The sequence below is a fragment of the Leptinotarsa decemlineata genome, unplaced genomic scaffold (genome assembly GCF_025532065.1).
Source record: "Leptinotarsa decemlineata unplaced genomic scaffold, Ldec_3_MD MMD2_tig00002082_RagTag_RagTag, whole genome shotgun sequence".
Lineage (NCBI taxonomy): Eukaryota > Metazoa > Arthropoda > Insecta > Coleoptera > Chrysomelidae > Leptinotarsa > Leptinotarsa decemlineata.
The window spans coordinates 4,727,800-4,752,397 of NW_027412573.1; the positions used below are offsets into that span (position 1 = coordinate 4,727,800).

At 36.5% G+C, this 24,598-nt stretch overlaps 1 protein-coding gene across 1 annotated transcript in view; it reads right to left on the reverse strand.

Moving 5' to 3' along the window:
• Octbeta2R (Octopamine beta2 receptor) overlaps positions 1–24,598 on the reverse strand; it is a 301,658-nt gene that overhangs the window by 102,179 nt on the left and 174,881 nt on the right. The window contains exon 3 of the mRNA XM_074176875.1: positions 23,838–23,877. The gene's annotated coding sequence lies outside the window, so the exon portion shown is untranslated. The remainder of the gene's footprint in view (positions 1–23,837; positions 23,878–24,598) is intronic.

Consider the following 24,598-nt stretch of genomic DNA (forward strand, 5'->3'; position numbering starts at 1 on the left):
ATTGTCCTTGGAATATTTGCATTCATACTTCGGCATTTCTGATGGTTATACATAAGACTGAAAGACAACTCTGTCAGAAATTGTCTTCTTGTTTTTGTAGAGTTTGTCAGATTACTGTTATATATTACGAAAGAATTGATTCCTGTTACATTCAGTATACTATAAAAAATAACCATTGGCCATCTTCTACTACAACGTGCCACATTATACTGTGCACATAACTGATCTACAACATCGACCCCGCTTTTTGTATATTATACGTTAAAATCATTTCTGGTTTTCCAGTTTCTGCATCAACATTGTCTTCATAATGTATAGTCGAATATATGATACCAAAGTTCCTCCGCAACCAAACCCAAACGTACTACAACCAATAGGCCGTCCTGAATTTTGTGAGAAAAAAATTGGTATTTCTTTTCTTCTGCCTTTTATCGTTCCCAGAAGGGTCAAACCATTCTGTTCCAAAGTCAAACCATATTTAAAGACCTACCCGACAATTATAGGCCTATTTCAATCATTCCAATTCTAGGAAAAATTATTGAAATGATTTTAAAAACTCGTTTAAATTCATTTTTTGACAAACATAACACAATCCATGATTGTCAATTTGGCTTCCGTACTAATCGTTCCACGGTCCAAGCAGTAAGCAGGGTGGTTGAAAAGATAATTGAGGGTTTTGAGTCCTGTGAACTAACAGGTGTTACGCTGTACGACCTCTCCAAGGCCTTTGACTGTGTTTCCCATCAGCTACTGTTAACAAAGCTAGAACACTATGGCGTGAGAGAAAGCCCACTTAACATTTTCAAATCTTACCTATCCAATAGACTGCAATGTGTTTCTATCAATGGGGGTAACTCTGAACAAGCAAGTGTCCAATACGGAGTACCACAGGGCTCCGTCTTAGGGCCACTATTGTTCACCATATATATCAATGACATATTCAACTTCCTCTTGCCAGATATGTGTATTGCTTTTGCGGACGATACTTCTCTGCTCAATTCACATCAGAGCTTCACTACACTCAAAACACACATGACAGCCACGAAATCTAGAGCAGAACTCTGGTTTAACACAAATCAACTGAAAATGAACAAAGATAAAACCCAAACCATCACATTCTCCTCTAACAAAAATCTTACCAATGGGTCAACTGCCAAACTGTTGGGAATAATACTTGATGACGGTCTTAAGTGGAATAGCCACATTGATAGTTTGTGCAATAAACTGTCCAGTCAGCTATTTGTGTTACGCAAACTTAAAAAAATTGTCAGTACTGAAGTACTGCTTATCTCATACCACTCCCTTTTTCACTCTCACATATCCTATGGAACCCTGCTGTGGGGTAACTCCACTCAGGCTATACGAGCATTTCGACTGCAGAAGAGAGCACTGATAATCATCGATGGAGCACGTTTTGATGAATCATGCAAGCAAATTTTCATCAAACCTAAGATAATGGCACTATCTTGTATTTACATATATCAAACTCTCATTGAAATTCATGAAAATAAAGAAATGTTCAAGCTGAACTCTGATTTTCACAGCTATCCAACACGCAGTGGCTGCCAGCTGCGACCACTAAAGTTGAGATTGAAATCATCACATTCTAATACATTGAATCTCAGCCTCTACAATTAAATTGATATGAATGCAAGATGTCTTGGTTTGCATGCGTTCAAGACAGTTATCAAAAAAGCACTCATTGATAACTGTTTTTATTCCGTTAGTGAATATCTGGAGGCAATATCAATTCAATCCAATCAATGCTGATGCCCCCATCGCATATATTTTTTTTATATATATATATTTTATTTCTTTACATAATTGTATATTTTTTGTCTTTGTCTACTGCGAATAAGTATGTGTTTATATAAATCACGGGATGTTTCAACACTCTTTGTAAATTGACGTACTACCCATGTATATTGTGTATATCGTAGTCAATAAAGCATTTCTTTCTTTCTTTCTTTCAAGCGCAGTGCTAGTAAACCAATTGTCAGTGGTTACATTTCTATTAGAACCATAAAGATGTTGGCAGGCTCGTTCAGTCACAGCTTTGGTACTAGTATCTTGATAATAGGGGCCTTCTGCTTGATTTTTTCCGACGTATACTTCCATATTGCTGGTATAGAATAATTTTGCATCGGATAAGGCAAATATTTTCATTCCATATTTGTTAGGTTTGCTGGGAATGTACTGACGGAAGGAGCATCTTCCTCTGAATGCTTCTAGTTTCTCACCCACCGTTACATATTGCGAATGGGAAAAGCATTTTTTCTGATTATCATTCCACTTTGTTATCAGACATCTCACTGGAGCTAATTTATCCAGAATACGTCGATCGTCCCTAGTAGTGATGTCGTCAAACCTTATACATCTCAATAAATATCTGAACCTGGTAATGTTCATTGTCGAAAGAAACACTTCTATACCAGTGCCATCTGTTTTCCATAAATCAAGGGTGTTCAAATGACTTGCTTTTCCCACACCTGCAAGATATAACAGGCCTATCAATGGACGAATTTCGTCAATGTTTGTTGGATAAATATCTCGTTTACGGCTAAACTTGTGCCTCTCTGCCTCAATTTCAGTGTTATCAACGATCATTTGTAACATGTTCGAATCGAATAAATTATTCCATATATCTTGGATATTGGTTATATTTGTAACACATGGTTTTGATCCTGGAAGTTGCAAAACAATATTTTCTCTTCGAGTTCTAACATATTTAGGTCCTCTATGTTTGGCCCATTTTGTTTTGTGGTCTTTTCCAGTAAAGTACGGTCAACTTCTTCCTCTGTTTCGCTTCCCTCTGAACTTTCTTCAATGTTATCTTTCTCTTCTAATTCGTCTTCCTCATCGAATCCATCTTCTGGTTGGACTTCCTCAAAAAGACGCAACAGCCTCTCCTGCTCTCTTTCATAATCCGTAATTTTGACTATAGTAATCGCACATGGTCCACCGCACCAGTTTGTCCAATTACTTACTATTCTAGCACCGTCAACGAAAGAATACACACTGATCTATCATCCCATAAATGGAAGGTACTCGGTATATTTGTTTTATACATGACTTCATAACTGAATAATTCTTGATGAGAACGACGCAGCGAATTTTCACTTCAAAGCAGTTTTTTCCATTTCAACTGATAACAAACCCATTGAATCTAATGAACAGCTTTCAAGTAAAACGAGAAATTTCGTTTCTGAAGTTGAGAACCCATTAATACAAATTGCTGTTTCTATAGAAGCCTACCACATGAACTCCTTTCTGCTTGAATAAATACCTGAATGAATAAGCCCACTTTATCTTTTGTTTTCACACAACTCTAAACTTTTCTGTCTATAACTCCATGAAAACCTAACTCATTGGGAATGAAAGCTGACTCCAGTTAATAAAGTTCCATAATTCAACTCAAATATGTTAGAGCTATTTACAGTTGACCTGCTCTTTTCCAGTTTTCAGTCGAAATATTCTGTTCCTAACGAGCATGCTAATTCTAACAACGAGTTTGTTAACGAAACGGTAGACAAACTCTAAACAACAATAACATTCCATTGAAATATATTAGGAAAGTTGAATGTTGCACAACTTTTCGGAGAGTTAACATTCCAAACAGAATTTGGGGTGGTATACAATTCACGCCTTCACATTTTAGGGTAATCAGTTGCAATATTCAACGAGTAGCGTAAAGTTTTGTAAATTACTGACACACTGTTCTGAAGGCGGATTTCCACTGAACGGACTCGCTTGCGACAAGTTTCGTTTTCAAACACAGAAACAAAATACTTGTTTTAGTTTCAAAAACGAACTCGAGACTCGAGTTCCATCAAACAGACAAAATAGTCTAATCAACAAGTATATCTACGTGAAAAATAGAGATGAAGGCCCTAAAAATATAAGCGATTGCTCATTCTATTCGGAATCACCTCTAGAAATTTTTTTTTGAAAGATTTTGGTGCAGTTAGTTTGGTGCAGTTAGTTTTTCGTTAATAACTCAAAAAACATCATTATCTAAGCAATTTTGAAAGAAGCTTGTTGAAGAGGAGGAAATTTCCAATAAAAAAAGGCCCAACTCTCGAAACTCTATCTCTATTATTAATAATTTTAATTTGACGTTGAAAATAGGGTTCCACACGGCTGTTACGGCATGCGCGCGCTGCCGCTAAAGAGAGTTTATCAAAGGAAATAATATTTTTATAACATACATTTTAATTTTGAAAATTTGAAAAAAAATCTACTGTCTTCTAACACTTGAATGAATCGAGTTTCGTTGAAAAAAAAGTTTTATTACCATTTTTCAAAAAGTTATTCAATTGTTAACCAACAAATTTTTTCCCAATCTCCGTTGGCATGAATAATGGGATAGAAGGTATGAATAATTGGCTTATGAATTTTAAACTTCGTGGAGGTCTTTTGATAAATGTACTTTATATGACCCTGTGATAAAAGTTCATAAAAATTTATTAATTTGTTTATTATGATTTCTTCTAATTAATGCAAAATGAAATATCTAAAAATTGTTGATAATTTTTTTTTCAATTGATATCTATCTATGTCTGTTTTCACATAAAACAATGGCAGTTGCTAACATAGGATATGAATTTTTTACGTAATTTATTTATTTGAATTGTTTTGAACAAATAGAGAAATTCAATGCTTTTGAAAAAAGTTTTTTTGTTATTTTGTTGTCTAGAGATAATCATCATTTAATGAAAATGTTTTTCTCAATTAAAATTTTAATTTCGTCTGAGAATGAGAATTCTTTGTGGACGTTGATTATTTTTTTACGTTCCACTGTGTTTTCATTCCACGTTTTATCAATAATAATGATAATGATGATAACACAAGGTGCAGGGCCTGACGCGAGGCGCCCGAGACCCTAATGCACTTGCTATCAGCATGTCCAGCATATGCGGTCTCGGCCTATATCCATCAACATAACGCGGTCCTAAGAGTGCTATACTACCATCTACGGCACTCTTAGGGGATTGACGAGACACCGGTACGAGAAGTGCTGAATTTATCGGAACTATTCGTTCCCCACCCTCAGGCTCATACAAGCTAATAAGCCTGATGTAGTCCTTCTCGACCATCAGACCAAGACGATATTTGTCGTGGAGTTTTCAGCTCCTGGCGAGATAAATATCGTCAGAAAAGAGGAGGAAAAACGGATAAAATATCGAGAATTTCTTTTCGAACTCCGCAGACTCTATCCAGATCACTCTGTCGAAATGGTTGTACTGATTATTGGAGTCCTTGGTGGAATGATGTCTTCCCTACTCTCGAATCTCAATATCGGTTTGCCGCACTAAGGCAGGACTCTTAGCCGCACAGATGCATTCTTGGCTCACTGCGCTTGGTCAGGGCACATGATTCTCGGACCCAATGATCACCTACCACACGGTGTGGGGAGTGGTCAATGGTTGGTAATGCTGGCGCGCCCTCCCGAATGTATCGGGGCTTCGGGAGATAGGGCCTGACCAGCGCACACTACGGTGAAAAAAAAATAATAATAAGTCTTTGAGGGTGGTGGAAGAGTACACGCATGCTATCGATATGAAATTCGAGATAGACAAATGTGCAATGGTACATCTCAAAAGAAGACGATGCGGGGACTACGGAGAGGATGTGCAGCTCGTAGATGGAAGCATCTTACTCCATCTGGATGCCGGAGAGACGTATACTTACCTCGGGGTGGAACAACGCCACTCACAAGAAGTAACAGCAGTGAAAAACTCTCTCCGCGACAAGTATCAGCACAAACTTCGACAAATCTGGTCATCGGAACTGTCGGGGAAGAACAAAGTTGCTGAAACAAATATGCTTGCCGTTCTAATCTTACTCTACTCGTTTGGAGTAGGGAAGTGGACTCGGGAGGAGCTGTATCAACTCGACGTGAAGACCCGAAAAATGATGCATCTCTATAGGAGTTTGTATCCCAAATCGTCCGTTCCACGGTTGTACTTCCCCCGACAACAGAGAGGCCGTGGACTTTTGAGTTTCGAGTGTCTACATGACAGAATGGTGCTGGATACAGCCTGTAAAGTCGTCAGGAGTTCGGATCTCCTTCTCTGCATGGTCCGTGACCATGAGAGAGCAGGAATTGGAGCATTTCTCTTTTGGGCAGCTGCCCGAGCAGCTGATGAACTCGATATAGTTTTCAAAACTGAACGAGGTGACCACAACTCTGTCACCGTGTTGAAACCTGTTCAGCAAGAAGCTCAGATAAAAGCCGCAGAGATCACCTTACTTCTGCGGAAACACAAGGATAAGCCAATGCATGGGGTCTTCTTCAATAACATTGGAGACCTTGGCTTATAGAAGCGCCTGACCTTCGCTTTTCCCAGGTCGAGTGGGCTGAAGTCGGAAACTGAGGAGTTCATCATGGCTTGCCAGGATGGTGTCTTCAACATCCTAGTCTACCACATTACGATGAAAAAAAAAATTATATTTATTCATACATGTTGCATATAAAATAAATTTAACATCTTGAAGATAATGATGAGTAAATTGGAAACCCACTGAGGGTTTATTAACCCTATGTGTGGTTAAATTAACAAATGAAAAAAATAAAATAATGTTATATATAACACAATCATAATTACTAAGGTGAAACAATATGTTGTAATAGCTAAAAAAAAATCAAATATAAAAATTCAGAAACCAACATCCACATACAGACATATCACGGAAGTTCATACTTGTTTGTGAAGATAACAAGTATTAAAGTTTCACACATTATATATATATTTTGATAAACTAGGGAGATACAAATATTGACTAAATTAATAATATGAAATATATGAAATACAATAATATAAATGTAATGAGTAGGATGTAGAAAGGGCCCAGTTCATATTTTAGTAGTGCGAGGTTTAAATTTCATGATTTAAAACTGTTTTTTTTGGCTTGTGTTATTGAATCAAATTAAATAATGAACACTCTCTCTAGGTAAGTTCTTTATAAATCTGACTAGTTTACTTTTGAATTGGTTGATATTGCTTGATATAATTGAAATATCAGCCATTCTTTTCAATTCCATTTATTCTTTCATAAATTTCGAATTAAAGTAGAATCATAGTAGACAGTGGAAGTCAGAACTAATGAAATTCACCAAAAAACATTTCCAACTACTTTCAAATATACAAAGTACTGTACAGAAATAGATACGAACCCCATGAATAATACTACAATAATGAATTCGATATCGAAAAAATAAAATGGCGCTCAAACACACAGCTGGAGACACTTCCATTCGGAGTTTTTCATCAATCAATTCCATGAAATTGTTCTTCCAAAAATACGCGAAGCTCCGGCCGATTCAATTTATCTGGAGAAGCTCACTGTGGCAGATATTTCCATATCGAACGGCTGAACGGAGACTCGTGAATGAATGAGTGGAATTACTAGTGTTCGATTATTTGGGAATGAGTTTTCCACACGAGTGAAATTCATTACGATTTTCGCCAATTAGTGAGCTTGGCATGCTACTGATTTTACCTTTTTTTGATTGGGTATTGTACTATCTGTTGAAAAACAATGGAGTTATGAAATGTACGCAGATGTTATGTTCGTTGTCATAATCAGAGAGAAACAAACAATAGAATGGCAGATACGTGATATTTTTTGAGTAAAAAATTTGAAACGAGTGTTATAAATGGCACAATACTTCCTCTTCCATATCCAATTCATTTGAAATATATGAACACGTATGGCCTGTACACGAAAACGATAACGAAATGAATGGATTGAAAAATATCACTATATTCTTGAAATACTTTCCAAACTGACTTCCAGTTTTTTTCATATTGAATAAATGAGGAGCAGACATTCAAAATGCATTTTGTCCAAATTGCATAATTTTCAGGTAACGGCAAAGTTCACTATGAGGAAACTGATAAGTTTTCGTGAGATTCAAGGAACCGAAAAATTTGCAAAAAATATGACCTCCAATATTAACTTGATGCCAAAAATCGCCTTTTGTTATTCAACCCAAAAATTTTAATAACGAATGAGCCTAAATGCTCTTTGATTGTCCATATCGGACAAAACGCATTTTGTTTGGGAACTCAAGAGACTTAATGCTGTTTGATAGTAAAACAAGCAATTTCAAAAACTTATTCTTTTTTCAGGCATGTAATTGAAAAAAATAACAATTTCATTAACAGTACTTCTTCAGAAGGAATGAACTCAAAACCTTGAACCTATAATTTCATCTCAGCATCATCTTCTTGACATTGACATAGTTTTCGCTGCTCAGAATCACCATCATCTTCATCATCCACATCTTCGTCTCCAGGAATATCTTCAACATTTTTGGGTAAAATTGGAGCAAGCCATGACAATTCTGGATCATTCCTCCAGTTCTCACCAGCCAATTCTATCAATAATTTATTTAGGCTCTTCATTTTCTTCCTTTTTATTTCCCTACCAAGCGGTATTGGTGACAGCACGATACTTTCAAATTTATTTCCTTTCTTCAACACAGTTTCGTATTTTTTCGAACAATCATCATTTCTATAAAACTGCTCAGTTTTTATTCCTACAACTACTTTTCTCAGTCTTTTGATGAAGATTCTCTTTGCCTCGCTGATTCCTGACATGTTTTCAAACATGTCAAGGCTTTTTTGAATTCATAAATAGCTGCCCATTCTATTCCTAATTTACGTACTTCTCCGATTTTAGAATAAAGCTCCCAGTATTTATCTGGAGATTTTATCATACTTTGTGCTCTTTTCAATTTTTCGGCTCTTCCAAATACGCGATCAGCAAGTAGGTACGAATGCCCACGAACTGGAAAACATATTCTAATGGACTGTAACGTTAGAGGAGCATGTCTTTGAAGCCAAATCATACACATGTGAACAATATGACCATTTTTATTTTGACCACCGCATCCATCTGAGTATAGTCGCAGTTCCTTTACGTGGTCCGGAAATGCCATTTTTGAAAAGAAATCAAACAACGCAGATCCTACTTCGATGGATCCACGACCGGCTTGAGTCTCTAGCCAGGAATAGAAAATGGGTGCTATGCTCGAAATATCAGTGATGCAGAAAGAATATAAAGACACTTGTTGTGCATAAAAAGCATCTCCTAATGGCACTTTAGGTAGTACCTGCACTTGCTGTAGGTCAAAGCAAAAAGAAAGACTATCTTCTGATTCTTCTTTCATCATCTTGTAAAATTGCTTGCTCCTCAATCTATGAACCCTCAGATCGGTCATTATGTTCGTCTTTTCTTGTGGCTCGTTACACAAACTTAACTGTCTTCGATGACGCATGCAAAAGCCACAAACATCGGAGGCTGGAGAAACAAAACCTATGTTAAATTTGTCATTGAATATGCGACTAAAAAATTTGTAATTGACTTGGTAGTTTAGTTCTACAGAATTGTTGTACGATTTCCTGAGACTAGCAATGTTATACTCGGAAGGTAAGTAAATTCTTCGGGATTTACCGCGTCCATAGTGAATTTTTGTGCCCTTTGAATTTCTGATAAATTCCATGACTTTCAGTTTTTTCGAAGTAGTTTTATGTGAGCGGTGATCACCACCCCTGTTTTCTAATATACCAACACCAGTTTTCATTTTTTTGCAATACTTTGGACACGCCGCTGGCTTACTCCAAATACATTGAGAAACATTTTCTGACAAACGTCTCGCTTTCCTGAACTAGTCCATATTTTATGCTTAATAGTCATACTATGATGCTTCTCGTTCTGTAATTTCCTGCTTCTGTTTCTTTTGGGTGTAGACACTTGGAGAAGATGGGAAATTTTGGTATCTTGTTTCACTTTATCTGGTTGTTTATAGAATTTCGCTCGACAAACACAAAGTTCTTGAAGCGAAATATCACATGATTCATGATTGCAGGGATATGTAAACATATTCAAATTGGAGTCAAAATCAGAATACCTGAAGAAATTAAAAGTTCAAAACATAACGTCTAAGTAGTTATTAATAATTCACCTTATTTGTTTATTTCGCTCTCTCTTAGTTTAATTTTTCCCTCTTTTACGACTTCCGCGATCACTATCAACTGCTACATGTTCACATTCCATTGTTTCAGATCATCAAACAGTGTAATAGCAATAATAATTGTTTACTATTTGCCAAAGTGCATTCAGAATGCATTAAGTCTGCAGCGTAACAACAAAGGCGTTTTGAAAGTCTATGCGTAGTGGACAAAATGCACGTCGAATGTCCAATCAATCTTCACTGGGGATTTCATATGGGAGTGAACGCCTTTTGAATGTTCATGGTTGTGTTGAAACATGCGCCTTAGTTTGAAGAATAGATCGCCATCTCCATTTCAAAAGCTGAAGTATTGGGCAAAACGCATTTTGAATGTCTGCTCCTCAAATAATGTGTCTTAAATATTATGGAAAGGAGAAACCGTTAATTTTGTTAGGTGAAAAGTGTCTGTGGCTGGTAAGTCAAGTGTTATGTGAACACTGCTAGTTCCTTAAGTTGTGGAAACAACTGCAAAAGATGCAGTGTTCGACGTCGTGGCTGGCGCGATTGAGGAACTTGAGCAGGGCAATCACACTGCGTTGATGCTTTGCGCCCTGTCGAAAGCGTACGACTGCGTCTCATATGAAATTCTGTTGGAAAAACTAAACTATTACTGAGGTATTCCCCTTCACTTGATAATAACCTATCTTACTAATCGTCAACAAGCAGTGACGCTCAACGGTACCATATCAAACTTTCAAACTATCAAGCATGGCGTTCCGCAAAGGTCTGTTTTGGGCCCGCTCTCATTTGTCATTTATGTGAATGCCTTGTGCAAATATATGATGCCGTTCAAATCGGTTCTCTTTGCGGACGACATCACTTTCATTCTGTCGGTTAAAAATAATGATATGTTACAGTCTCATCGCGACGAGGCATCTAATAGTGCTAATCAGTTGAGCTGAAACTGAATTGTCAGAAAACACAATACATCCAGATTTCTGCTAATAATCAAATTATATCTAATTGTGAAACTAGTAAAGTTAAATTACTGGGCATTACATAAGATACTAGACTCAACTGGTCTGCACATATTTCTCAACTGAAGAGAAAATTCTCGGGTTTTCTATTTGATCTTCGCCAACTGAAGGACACTATAACCTGCAAACGCCTCTAAATGATAGGAGCAACGTTTGGAGGCTATAATAGGGTTTTATTAACTAAAATAATGTGGTAAGCTACTTTCGGAGAGTGGGTCGGGGAAGAAATTCTCTCATGTGATAGGAAGTGAATTTATTCGTTGTGCAAGTTGACTCAACTACATATAGACTTAACATTGAATCATTCAATCAGCATGGGGAGAAGGATATGATCATTTGATACCTCTATGTATATATACATCACAGTTTACATATAAGTAAGTGATAAGTGAATATAATTTCAGAGTTGTGATATTTAGTTAGTTGTTGTGAAGCCAAAAAGCAGCATTTAAATGTAACCAATAAACAGGATAATTGACAAGCAACAAGAGGTGTGATATTAATATGAGTAAAGCAATAGAAATAATGGAAAGAGCTCGGCTGATCAAGGTGTTGCCAGCGTATATCTTTCTCCAAGGGATATTCTCTTCGTTCGAAACTTTGTAGAGATCTGGTGTGTTCATGAATGATTTTGAGATTATGTGGTAAGTGGTATAGTTGTAATCAATGATCTTCTAAAGCAAATGGAACTTCAAACGTTCAAGCCAGTCTCTATATACCTACACAGTAGGTTTAATGGACTGACGCCTATCAGAAAACAACTACTCCCCTGGCTAATACCACGAAGGGCTTTGGATTATATCAGACCTACTGTGTAGGTATATAGAGACTGGCTTGAACGTTTGAAGTTCCATTTGCTTTAGATTTGTTTACTGCCAGTCTTCAAGCATAGCCCATTGACTAATAAGAAAGTTTTTATTCCTTATTTAGAGGAATCGGGCAAATTACGGATGTGCAGTTGGTTAGTACCTCGTCCACTAGATGGAGTGACATTTTTGATGTTCGCTCCAACTTCGGAAGAGGAATGAAATACTCTGAAAGAATTCCGATTTTCAATTGTGGAATATCATTGACTTTAGGTCGATGATGGTCACTATCTTGCACTGATGAGTGGCTAATAAGCCCGAAACCGGTCTGCAAGTGTGCCCGTTCCATAATTGAAGGTCGACTCTTTCAGTTGTATTGCCAATTGCATATGCAGGATATTTTCTGTGAAGATTCCTGCACTGACGCCTGTCTGATATAATCCAACGACCTTCGTGGTATTAGCCAGGGGAGTAGTTATTTTCTGATAGGCGTCAGTCCATTAAACCTACTGTGTAGGTATATAGAGACTGGCTTGAACGTTTGAAGTTCCATTTGCTTTAGATTTGTTTACTGCCAGTCTTCAAGCATAGCCCATTGACTAATAAGAATGATCTTCTAGACCAGAGACTTCTTGTAGTAACGTAACAAACGTAACGATAAACTCAATCGTTAAGATGTAAACAGCGTACAACGAAGAGATAAAGCGAAAGGGCAAGAATAAAAAGGCCTGAAACAAAGTAAGGTTATACGAACAATTATGTGCCAAGTTCCAGTTTTATTTGGAAAAGGTGCCTATTAAGATACCTCTCAATGGATAGTTGACAAGCTAGTGGAAGATGTACCTGTATATAGTGGATGGCCTGAAGTGAGGTCTAACGATTACGGCTTGATTAGGAAGATAGAATAATTCAAATCTCAAAACACTGAAGTGGGTATTTCTTTCTTTTCTCAAGAATATGAAACTCTTATATTCACCTCCTAATACGTATAAGGCAAATCCATCCAAGATGTGAGCACAATTCTCAAATTCAGCTCTAGCCATGTGCCGTGATGATAAAAAAAAGAAAGGATATCCTCTTTCAAAGGTATGTCAACTTGTCATCTAGTCAGTTTTATTTCGCAATACTATGAAATAGGTTAATTATTGCGGTTATCTGGTCGTCATGGTTATTGATGTCACAGACGGTCTGTTCGGAGTAAAATCATCTTCAATAACGTCAGAGGTGAACCCTTTTAATCAAACCTTTCAATGATATGAACTCAACAGAAGTGACACAGATTGCCAATATAACTCAACAGTGATGTAAATGTATATTTTGAAGAAGTAAATATTAGAATGTTAGGTTATTTATTTTTCGTATTTGTATTTCACAGAAATCTCAGAGAACACTCGAAGCACCAATTACTACAAGGCAATTACAAACAAGAACTGATTGATGGTAAGTGATTGAATGATAACTAGATGCAATTGAATATACAGAGCGTATTATTTTCAGGGTACAGTAACTTAGAATTTAACTGATCTCATGGAAGCACTATTTCAAAAATGTCATAACAATAAATAAATAAACATCGAAGTTGTATATATTTGTTTCTCTAGGTAATTTAACGAAAATCATAAAAAACATCACGTAACAACATCACTAGTGCAAATATATTGAAAATTTTTTTCAGTCTGGACACTTACTAGAGAAAATTGAAAAATTATTGGTTGAAGCATTGCTTCTATTCTGTCGATGACTTCAATACACATTCTTGTCGTAACACACAAGTCACTACTTCCTTTTGATTTTCAAAGTTTTCACATATGTGATTGTTGTTATTTCCGTGTAAATTTTAACTTGTGGATTTCAAATGTAAAGCCAAACATGACTTACTACAAACATATTGTATTATGTAACGTAGTCAAATGAATATTATTATTATTATATATGTAGTGCAACATGTCACTGAGACCAATAGCCCGTGTCCCAGGCTCGAATACCTACCACCTGGCAAAGCATCTGCATGGCCTCGCTTCTCCAGCCTTAAGTGGGAAAGGCAAACCCCTAAGGATTCGACAGATTTCGTTGGTAAAATTAGGGACTCAACTCTGGAGCCGACAGATATTCTAGCCAGCTTCGTTGTTGTGTTAAACCGATCTTGAGGCTACGTTAGGTGAATGACATCTTCGTCATCTGGAAACATAGAAGGAGGGCTCTAAATCTTTTTTTAGACCACTTGAACGCGCAACATCTCAGCATCAGGTTCACCATGGAGACTAAACAGGACCAGCAAATAGCATTCCCAGATGTACCTACTTTTCAACGATGTGTTGCAAGACTAACCCACAAAGTGTGCCAAAACCCCACGTGTAGATATTTGCACACACTATCAAAACACCATATTAGTCAAAAGAGAGGAGTCATCTCTACTCTAACAGAACGGGCTCGAAAAATACGCGAACCAGAGCATCTAGATGAAGAACTGAAACATTTTCAAGTGACCTTGAGATCAAATAGATAACATATATATCATATATCTAGATCCAACCAGAAATCCTATAGCTGGTATGGGAGGCAATATAGATCCACGACGGATAATTTCAAGAGAAAAGAAGAAGCTATGAACCCCATCCGAATATGGAATCCCATTCTGAGGAGTTCAAGAATAACAAAAGAGTCAACGAATATTATTGACCATTTACCTGATCCAAGTAAAGGTAATAGCACACCAAACTACCTGAATGAACATAAATACGCTTTACGCTGTCATTATACCCCGTCATCGAAGATATATGAACATCTGAAGAAGCTAGCCACTCAAGACAGCGAAACGTCAGGAATAAATTCTAAAAATCTACGAGATTCAATCTCTATTAAAAAACCTGCGCCTAAACTATTTTGTCAAGCAATTGGTGTGGAAATCTCTATTTTATTGAATGGAAACAATTCTCTGACTGATTTTGAATTCCGTACGATGAAAGTATCGTAAATAATGTTTTCAGACACACTATATCGAAAACGTAAGTTTTCTTTTCAAACTGAATAAATTCATTTCGCGTTACAGAAATAACCCAGCATTCTCGAAGACATTCGCGGATGAGGATCGAGGCGCCTTTATTGAATTTCGTCGATCAATTCTGGATGCGTGGAGGTTCGACGAGAACGCTGAAAAACTCCCAGACGTCCTTTTGATACCGAAATACGAAACAACAAATTTACATGTAGATGGGAATCTACAAATAAAGTTATGTCAGCACGATTTCCTTACAAAGCGGCTCTTCCGGAGGAGGAATGCTTTCTACTCCAACCTTCGCGTCAGCCTTTTGTTTATGAAGAGTCGATGAAGCCTGTTTCAAGCATGAATGGTTGGGAAAACAGATCGAACAGGGTCGCAGAAGTGCAGGCATAAAATACAAAGTTTTTTGTATAGTTTCACAAAACTTGTGTTTTTGTTTAATTGTTTCAGTGAAGTTGTTACTTCTTGGAAGCATTTTTTCCCATTTTTTTAAGACTAATCCTTTATATAGGTAGTTGATTACCTAATTATTGGTTGATACTTGATTTGCTTGTTCAATGCAAACGTAATACGAGGTTTGTTCAAAAAATAAGGTGAATATTCAAGTTTCGCAGGCTATTTACAGTATGAGCTATTTGGCCTGTTTAGTTTGTTGATGAGAGGCATGAAAGTTTTTTGCGTGTTTGGTGATTTTCTACTATCAAAAAAAAAGTATCAAAGAATTTGCATCAAATTTGGTGTGAAAACTAGAATTGAGTATTCAAAATTACTTGAATTATTGACAGTGTCATACTGTGATTGTACTCTGAGTCAGAAAAATGTTTACAAGGGGTACAGAAGGTAGAGAAGATGTGAATGTCGATGCTTACCCTAAAATCCCCAGCACATCAACAACCGATGAAAATGTTAAGAAAGTGAAGAAAATTGTTATGGAGAATTTTTGAATCACTATTAGGAAAGACGCCGAGTATGTAGCATCTCGATTGGTTTATGCCATGCAGTGAAGTTCGTGCTGAACTTGCCGAATTTCGACTAAAAACTCAGGAATTGTTGATCTAAATTCGCTGAAGAGGGTTATGACTGGTGACGAATCTTATGTATATTAATATGAAAAGAGCGTATCAGAGATCTGCTGGTAGATCAGAGTGGGACAACAGCTCATTAACATCGAGGAACTCGTTTAGTGAACATCATTTTGGTAGGGAAACTGGAAAAATTATTCGGTATGGTGAACCGTGAGTTATTCGTTGTCTTTGACAACCTTCGAAAAGTAAAACGGATAACATGGATCTCAATGAATCTGTCTGTCTGTTTTTCCGTTGACCAGCTGTCGCCCCCATACGAACGACAACTCTCAGAAGTTGAGAAACTTGTGCGAGCTGAGGACTAACGAGGTCTTACCTTTTAACGTGTGATTCCTAACACCAGAAACTGAGAACAATGTATTGAGATTTATGCAAGCGGAAGTAACTGCAGAGGGAATAAAAATGACCTTCTTCTGAAGGTAACAGGTGATAGCAATTATAGGTGAAATGATAACCAATTTTTTATTTTGACCTTGAAGGTGTTTGCGTGCGAATTCTACAAGAAATCAAATCAGAGACGAAAATGATGAGGAAAAAGTTTTTCAACTCCAAATAAAAATAAATGAATTAAAAATTTCAAAATTGTGATAGATGATGCTGATTTGGCAATTTTACGCAGATGCATGATTGATTTCTATGTAAAAGAGTTACGAGTTTCTACGTTTAGAAATGTCGGGACTGGTGATAGGTGAATTATTTAATAATCAGTCGGACACAGCGTTTACAAATAACAACATTTATCAATAACATAAACAAAAACATCAGATTCTATCACCTTGCCAATATGGATTCAGAGAAAATATGTCAACCGAAAACGCAGTTTTTCACTTGGTGAATAAAATACTGAATCAAGCTAACAAAGAGAAAAAATGTCTAGCGGTGTTCTTAGATTTGGCCAAAGCCTTCGACACTGTTAATCATGATATTTTGTTACAAAGGTTTGGAAATGTGGGAGTGAGGGATAAGCCTCTGGAACTACTAGCTGATTATTTACAAGACCGAACCCAAAAGGTCAAAATAAACGACTCTTATAGCCAGTCAAAACCAGTTGCCATGGGTGTTCCCCAGGGCACTGTCATGGGTCCAAATCTTTTTCTAATATATATTAACAGCATTTACAGCCTGAAGGACTTCGATGATGATATTGTTTCATTTGCCGATGATACGGCATTGATTTTCTATGGTAACACATGGGACTCTACTTTTGCAAAAGCACAAAATGGATTGAACATTTTATTCTCGTGGCTGAATCTTAGTCTCCTGAGTATAAACATCGGTAAAACAAAATTCTCAACCTTTTCATCAACAATAAGAGACCAACCACTAGAGGGAAACATTTTCATACCAATTGCCAAACTCCTTTAATTTGTTCTTGTCCACATATAAAAAAAATGAATACAATGAAATATCTGGGTGTGATACTTGACCAACATGTACGCTGGGACAAACATGTAGATTTTCTCGTGAGAAGACTTAGAAAACTTATTTTTAAATTCAACCAACTCAGAAACATACTAAATAAACATTTATTACTAATGACATACGATGCATCAGCTGAATCAGTTATAAGGTACTGTATTATTGTTTGGGGTGGGTTGAATAATCTTCAAGTGATACAAAATACATTGCTTAAAATAGTATTGAAGAAAGATAGAAGACATCCAACTGATAGCTTATATAAGGAGGCTAGTTTATTCAATATCAGAAAATTATACACCTATCACTGTGTACTATGGACATTGAACTCGCCTCTCACATATCTGACACATTTACATGACACTCGAGCCAAATCCGAGAAAACAATTAGTATTCCTTTTTGTAAAAACGTATTTACCCAAAGGTTTGTTACTTACTTTGACCGAAACTTGTCAATCAAGTTCCCATTGAATTAAGAAATATAAAAAAAATTAATAAACGCAAGAAAACAATTAGATCCTTCATTGATCACAACTTTGATTTCTTAAAAGAAATATTTGAATCAACTCAGTGAATCATGTCTGAATTTTTTTTTAAATTTATCTCACAGCTGCCTCCTCTTCGCCTTATTGTCTGGTTTAATACTTCTTCAGGTTGATCGTTGCTTTCTATTTTTTTTTTCATTATTATAATATAATATATATATTTATAAATTTTTAGTTCTTACCGAAAGGGATGAATAGTTTTTTTCTCTCAGATTCATGGTTGTGTTCAGATCTGGGAAAATACGCCTAAGCAAAGCTTAGGCGTTTCCCAAGAACTGAACACCGCCACTTATTTATTTTTCAATTTTTTAATCTACTGTAATCATCATTGAGAATATACTCACATCTATTATAGACAAAAATATGTTTGTGAATTGAATAAATTGGTCAGTCGGTAGCCAAGCGGTTCGGCGTGGGTGCTTTGTTCACTCACTCGAATTGACTGCCGTGTTGGTCGGTGGTTCAAGCCCTAGTCTGAACGATCGATCTTCACTTGCTACCGTCCAACCCGTGTTAGAAATCACACGTTAAAAGGTAAGACCTCGTTAATCCTTAGCTCGCACAAGTTTCTACTTCTGAGGGTTGTCGTTCGTAGGGGTGCGACATCTGGTTAACGGAAAAACAGATTTTTTTTTTAAACAGATCGATTGATTGATTGATATGTTGACTATCAGGGTAGCAAGGAGTCTTTGAGTCAATGTATTCCTGTTGGATATTTTGCTAAATATGGAAACATTTTCTTTATATGTTTACTTTTATCAATCTGCTGTCAACTATAGATCTCCTATTCCAAAACACATTGTGCACTCCATTTTACTGAAGATTTTGATGATAAGATCGAAGAATGATGCCCTTTAATGACTTTAGTTCCCAAGGATATTGTCTGGATTTCTTTTGGATAGATCTAAGTGAAATACTTGAAAAAGTATCCTTTGATACATTGGCTCACCATAGCACAATTCTTTAACAAACTTTGTTTTTGCTACACATAAACACTCGAGAAACACTTATATTGCTTCAACAAACATTAAAATACTGCCACCCTTCTGCGCTTCCGTAATAACCCCTTCTTCATCATAAAAAATATTTCACTTATGTTTCTTCCAATCCTGGAAACCGTTACATGTTGAATGAAAGGATTTACCACATTTTCATCACAAATCGGGTTAGTATAAACATAAATAAACGACCATGCCATTTATGAACCATTCCCATCGAATTCATAGCCAACTTGCACTTAATAAAATGAAGATAACGTTCGATTCAACAAATCCCAGACATACCAGAACGACAGTAATTTCATTAGAAATAACGTTTATGAACGATAACACGGCGATAGTAACAGGAGGGGCTATTACGGGCACGCGAGCTCATAAAGAGCTATGCAGATGCCATTACATGTTACGAGGGTGGGCAGAAAATTAATTGCACAAAAAAAACAATCAATTCAATGAAATGGCTGTTCTGTAGAAAATTATCGCTGTTTTAGAGTTTTCTACGTTTCACTTGTGGCTTCAGGAAGTATTTATTTGCCTGTGGAGAGTTTTGAGTAATGAACCTACATCAAGGGCAGATCAACAAACTTGGCAAAGTGCGAAGACTTGCAAGTTTTGAAATGACGGGAGCAATGAGAACTCCCCCAACAGCTGCATCGGAGACACTCCTGAATCTACCTCCTTTACACTTTGTGATAATGGGAGAAGACAGAATGGGCCAATTCGGACTGGAAAACTCACCGACTATAAAAGATCGGACCGAACAGAAATTTCAGAACATGTGGAGGAGCACATATTGAATATGTGTACAGACCAAATGACACCTAACTACACCTTTAACACAAACTTCACGGCGAAAACTATAAGCCGTGAAGGGTGGACGACAATTAGTCATTCCGAAAACATGTTTGGAAAAAACACCTTGTATACAGATGGATCGAAGACCAAACATGAAACGTGAGCTGGAATATACCGAGCGGATAGAAATATAAACTGCAGTTACACTTACGCCACATGCGACCCATTGTACATCCTCCCAAGGAGTTGTCCTCCTAGGTCATCGTCCCTCCTGTCCTTTCTAGAAAGATGCACAGGTCACTGGAATACATCTCCTGTATATAAGCAGGAGTAGGCCAAGACTCACCGAGGTAACACGTTGTATGTTCAAGGCCAATAAGGCTTGTCTGCTATCAGAGCAGATTGTTATGTTTTTGCCAGAAATTCCTTTCCTGGTTATTTCTTTTGTGGCGATTTGAGATACCAGCCAGTTCTATTTGGTATTTCTGCTGGTATTTTTTTCCATTCTCCACTCAATCCTCAGATTGAGTGATATGAAGTACACTCCACATCCCGAGCCTTCTTTGGTTTTGGAGCCATCTGTATATATGCGTATTGCATTTGTAGCATCTGACTCTGTGCTCTAATTTATTTGTATTTTGTAAGGCTTATTAAACAATAACCTGGGTTCAAATGAATCCCTGATTGCCTGCAGAAGCGCAGTGAGCGCTTCTCGCCATGGCTCAGCCTCAATTGACCCATTCCTTCTTCGTAGTTTACACCAGCCGTGCGCAATCTTAACATGGCCATTAACGCAACCTCCTTAGCGTAAAGGTCCAGAGTGGTCAGACCAGTAATTGATTTAATTGGCGCGGTTGGTGTTGTTCTCATGGCTCCTGTGATGTTTAAGCAAATCAGTCGCTGAATTGATATACTTTTTGGATGGCCGTTGCTGAATCCTTATTATTATTTTGCTTGATTTTTCCATCGTCATAGAGCTTCCAGGCAGCGGATGCACATCTTCACCGGCAGAAGAAAGTTGCAGATTTTAATGAGGATCTGATTGAAATGAAGGTGAAAGTAAACAGTTTCAATTCAGTGCCACAAAAACCCAGGCATCGGTTTTCACCAACCGGATATAATAATCTCAGGACAAATAATTCCGCTTTCTGCTTCGATAAGTTTGTTGGGAAAAAGTTAGAATGGACACCCATATATATTGGCACAATCATGTCACTGGAATTGCAAATGCTGCTTCTCAAAAGTTCGGAAAACTGTTCCCGACTAGAAAACTGTACACACCTCAGCAACGTGTGATGCCTCATAATGCTCAAATCAGACTTTCTCTGGAGTATTATTCTCTTGTATGAAGCTCCGCCCGTAAGCTTACCCGGAAGTTGCTGAATTCCATTCAAAAAAGAACCTTCTGCCTGATTGGAGACGCGAACATCACTTGCAGCCTTGATAGTCTGGACTATCGAAGAAAGGTTGAAGATTTGTCTCTCTTCTATAAGATACGTTCACGTGAGGTGTTCAAGTGACTTGGCACATTTGCTTCCACCAAGAGCGGTACATATCAGAAATACGTGACAGACTGTGGCTACTCATAATTTCGAGGTTCGACTCAGTACACCAGGAACTACACTGTTGAAGACCTCTTCCATATAGAGAAATTCGTTTATGTGGAATGAACTTCCTAAGAACGTTTCTTCAACTGGATTGAATCTCCTGCGATTCAAATTCAATGTGAATCGCTACTTTCACACAGGCACCCGTTTTAGAGCACCACAAATATTTTTCTGTAGTGCTTGCGTTCTGTCCTTGAAAAAAATACAGACAATTGAGAATAAAATAGTCATGAAGACGTAAAAAACAGAAGGTTTTATTCTCAAAAATGTTTCTAACCCGAAAAAACATTTTCTTTTCCAATTGAACTCAAAATTGTAACTAACTGCAGCTAACTTTCTTCATATTCAGCTTCAAAAAGTAACGGATTGTTAATGAAGAAGATCAGAAGCAAGGAATCCACTAACCTATTCAAACTTATTGATCTTAGATGGAGTTTCTAACAAGCAATAAATTTCCCTATCCAAACTATCTTTCTGGTAAAATTTCATTGAGCTATTACAGAAAATCCCTAGCGACCCTCCCGACCACAATGTCATCTTTCGAATAATAACCACCAAACTTAACCCCTTCCAGAAGTTCAGAGTTGCGGTTTTGGTGGTCAGAGGGAAAGCATCCTGGGATGTGCCTTGTGGTATATTCCCCTAATTTATGTCCTCACGACAGGGCATAGTTCATGTTCGATTGGTGACTACATGAACTGATGCGAATTCTGGAGATAGGTGAGTGTTTGAAAGGTATACGGGGGCCACTTACAAATCAAAAGACAGTTACAAACTCACGAGATGGAAACGAAATGGAGATTGGAAATATAACTGATCATTCTTGTACTGTTTCATGCACTCCATTTATAAATTATGGAAAATCGAAAAAAGTTGGAAAGATATGATGGAATTGGCCAATACTTAATGAAAATTAATAACTAACGTATTCCAAAAACACATTGTGAGATTTATACTGAAAGATTTTACAAAAACGCAGCACGTGTTTTGAAATACAATGGCTTCTTCAGACATGTCTTTATTAACAAATTCAACATATTCAATGCTAAATATACCTTACTTTACAATTTGAAGTATCTACCTACATTTCAAGTACCTGATTTTAACTTAAGTTTGTAATTAATTGACATACGTGAGCTTATGTCCCACTTTTCACATTTGAAAAAATATTTAGTAACGAAGAGTTATACAATTCTAATTGATCATTCAGTAAATTACACGAATTCCTTAATCTATTGATTTCTAAACATTCTATAAGATTTAGTTTCAAACGATGTATTACATCGTATTCATGATTGAACTCATGTCCATGTGAAATTGGTCTTTCTATATACAAAACTACTTCTGTGCTATTCAATTCTTCGGGAAAATGTTCTCCCTGTTTGGCCAATATACAGTTTTGGGTAAGAGCCACAAGTTGGCTTATATACTCCTGATCTATTCGGCACTAAAGTTTTATCTTTATTATTTTTGATAAATTTACTTAGATTATTATTCATTCTGTAAGCTACGTTTACGCATTTTTTTTTCAAAAAACGGGCAATATTATTGGTTGGTTCACCCAAATATGACAATGTCCTATAACTGACGTTATCGCAGCTTGAATTTGGGTAGACCAAGTCCATGACTTACTTTTGTAGTTTTTTTGGAAAGAATGGAGTCCATATCATCTTCCATATATCCGTTGTTAACCGCAATTTGTTTAATCAAACTCAGCTCTCTCTGGAAATTAATCTCAGACAGTGAGATATTCGATAGTTTGTGAAGCATACTATTGAATGCAGCAACTTTATGCTGGTAAGGGTGTGTGGAGGAATTATGTATGATAATGTCCGTGTACGATGGCTTGTGAAAAATTGTTATTGTTATTTTTCGTAATGGTTTTTCGTCAAGGTAATTTATTGAATTACTTACCTCCGTCTCAGTAGTGAATTTTATTAATGGTTGAATGAAATTGACATATTCAATGAACTTGCCTAATTGACTGTATGAACCAATAAAACAGATAAAGATATCATTTATGTATCTGTTCCAGTACAAAAAACTGTTAGTTAACTGATTATTATGGATTTCATACTCTATGTTATCCATGAAAATTTCAGCCAGCAAGGGATTCAAAGAGTTCCCCATTATTAGTCATTCACTGCATGAATAGAATTTTTCGTCAAATTGAAAATGATTTTGAGATAGCCAAATAGTGAATAAATCTGAAATTTTTGGTTTTATCAGTGGATTCACGTGGTTTTTGTCTAAAAAACACTCAACCAGTCCAATTGTTTCAATTGGCGGATACAGTATTCCGCCAATTTCTGTTTTTGAAAAAGAAACTAGTGGCAATACGGTGGAAATACGTCTTGATACCTAACTCTGAAAATCCTTATTTATATCTTAATTAATTAATTGATTAATTAATGTTTTTTTTTCTCCTAATGACGCCAATTAGGTTGTGAAAAGGGCGTCTATATAGATGATTATTGCATTTCTGGTGAATGAGAAAAATGCTTGTTTTCGGGTGAAAACAGTTATTTCCTTCTAGAATGCATGATTGATATGAATTTTTGCTTGAAAACCATGTTATTTTCTTACCGTATTTTCTTAAGAATTATGGCTTCACGATTCCAGTTACCTGAAACAAAAAACCAAACCATTATTCCTGTGGTAGTAAGTCTCAATAAATCTATTTTAAACCTCATCAATCTTTTCAAGAATGAAACTATTTTTACAATCGTTTGGAGAACAATTAATTTTTCAAACGTGCCTCAAGAAACATTGTTTGAATAACAATCACATAATTCAGTAGGTACATCAATACTGGGTATTTTATTATGAATGAATATAGCGCATAATTAGATTAGCATAGAAATTGATCGATATGCAATGTATATCCATGCGGTAAGGGATACATATTATTATTCAAAGGACAAAGCATAACATATCCAATATATCTCGGTGAGACTATAATTGCTGGCGTATTAATTGATAGAATCACTTTACGAGGAATGTGTTGAAATCGATTGAATTTGCAGTGCCCAAATTCAGATAATTATATTCTTAAAACGACATTTTTTTGTGGGTGACACAATATTCCATACTGTTTTTTGGGTTTATGTCCTTTCACAACCTGAAGAAACAGAAGATGAATCAACTGAATTGATGGATGTAGCCGTTACTACGTGGTAGGAAATCATAATGAAGAAGAGAGAATTGAAACTTTCTATGTTTTTTACCACTTTTATTTGTAACTAACGTTAGTGCAGTGTCGTCCTATAAGGACATTTTCAAACTTAAACTTAATGTATAGATGGAAAATAATAATGGATTAATCCTTTGTAGACCATAATCATAGC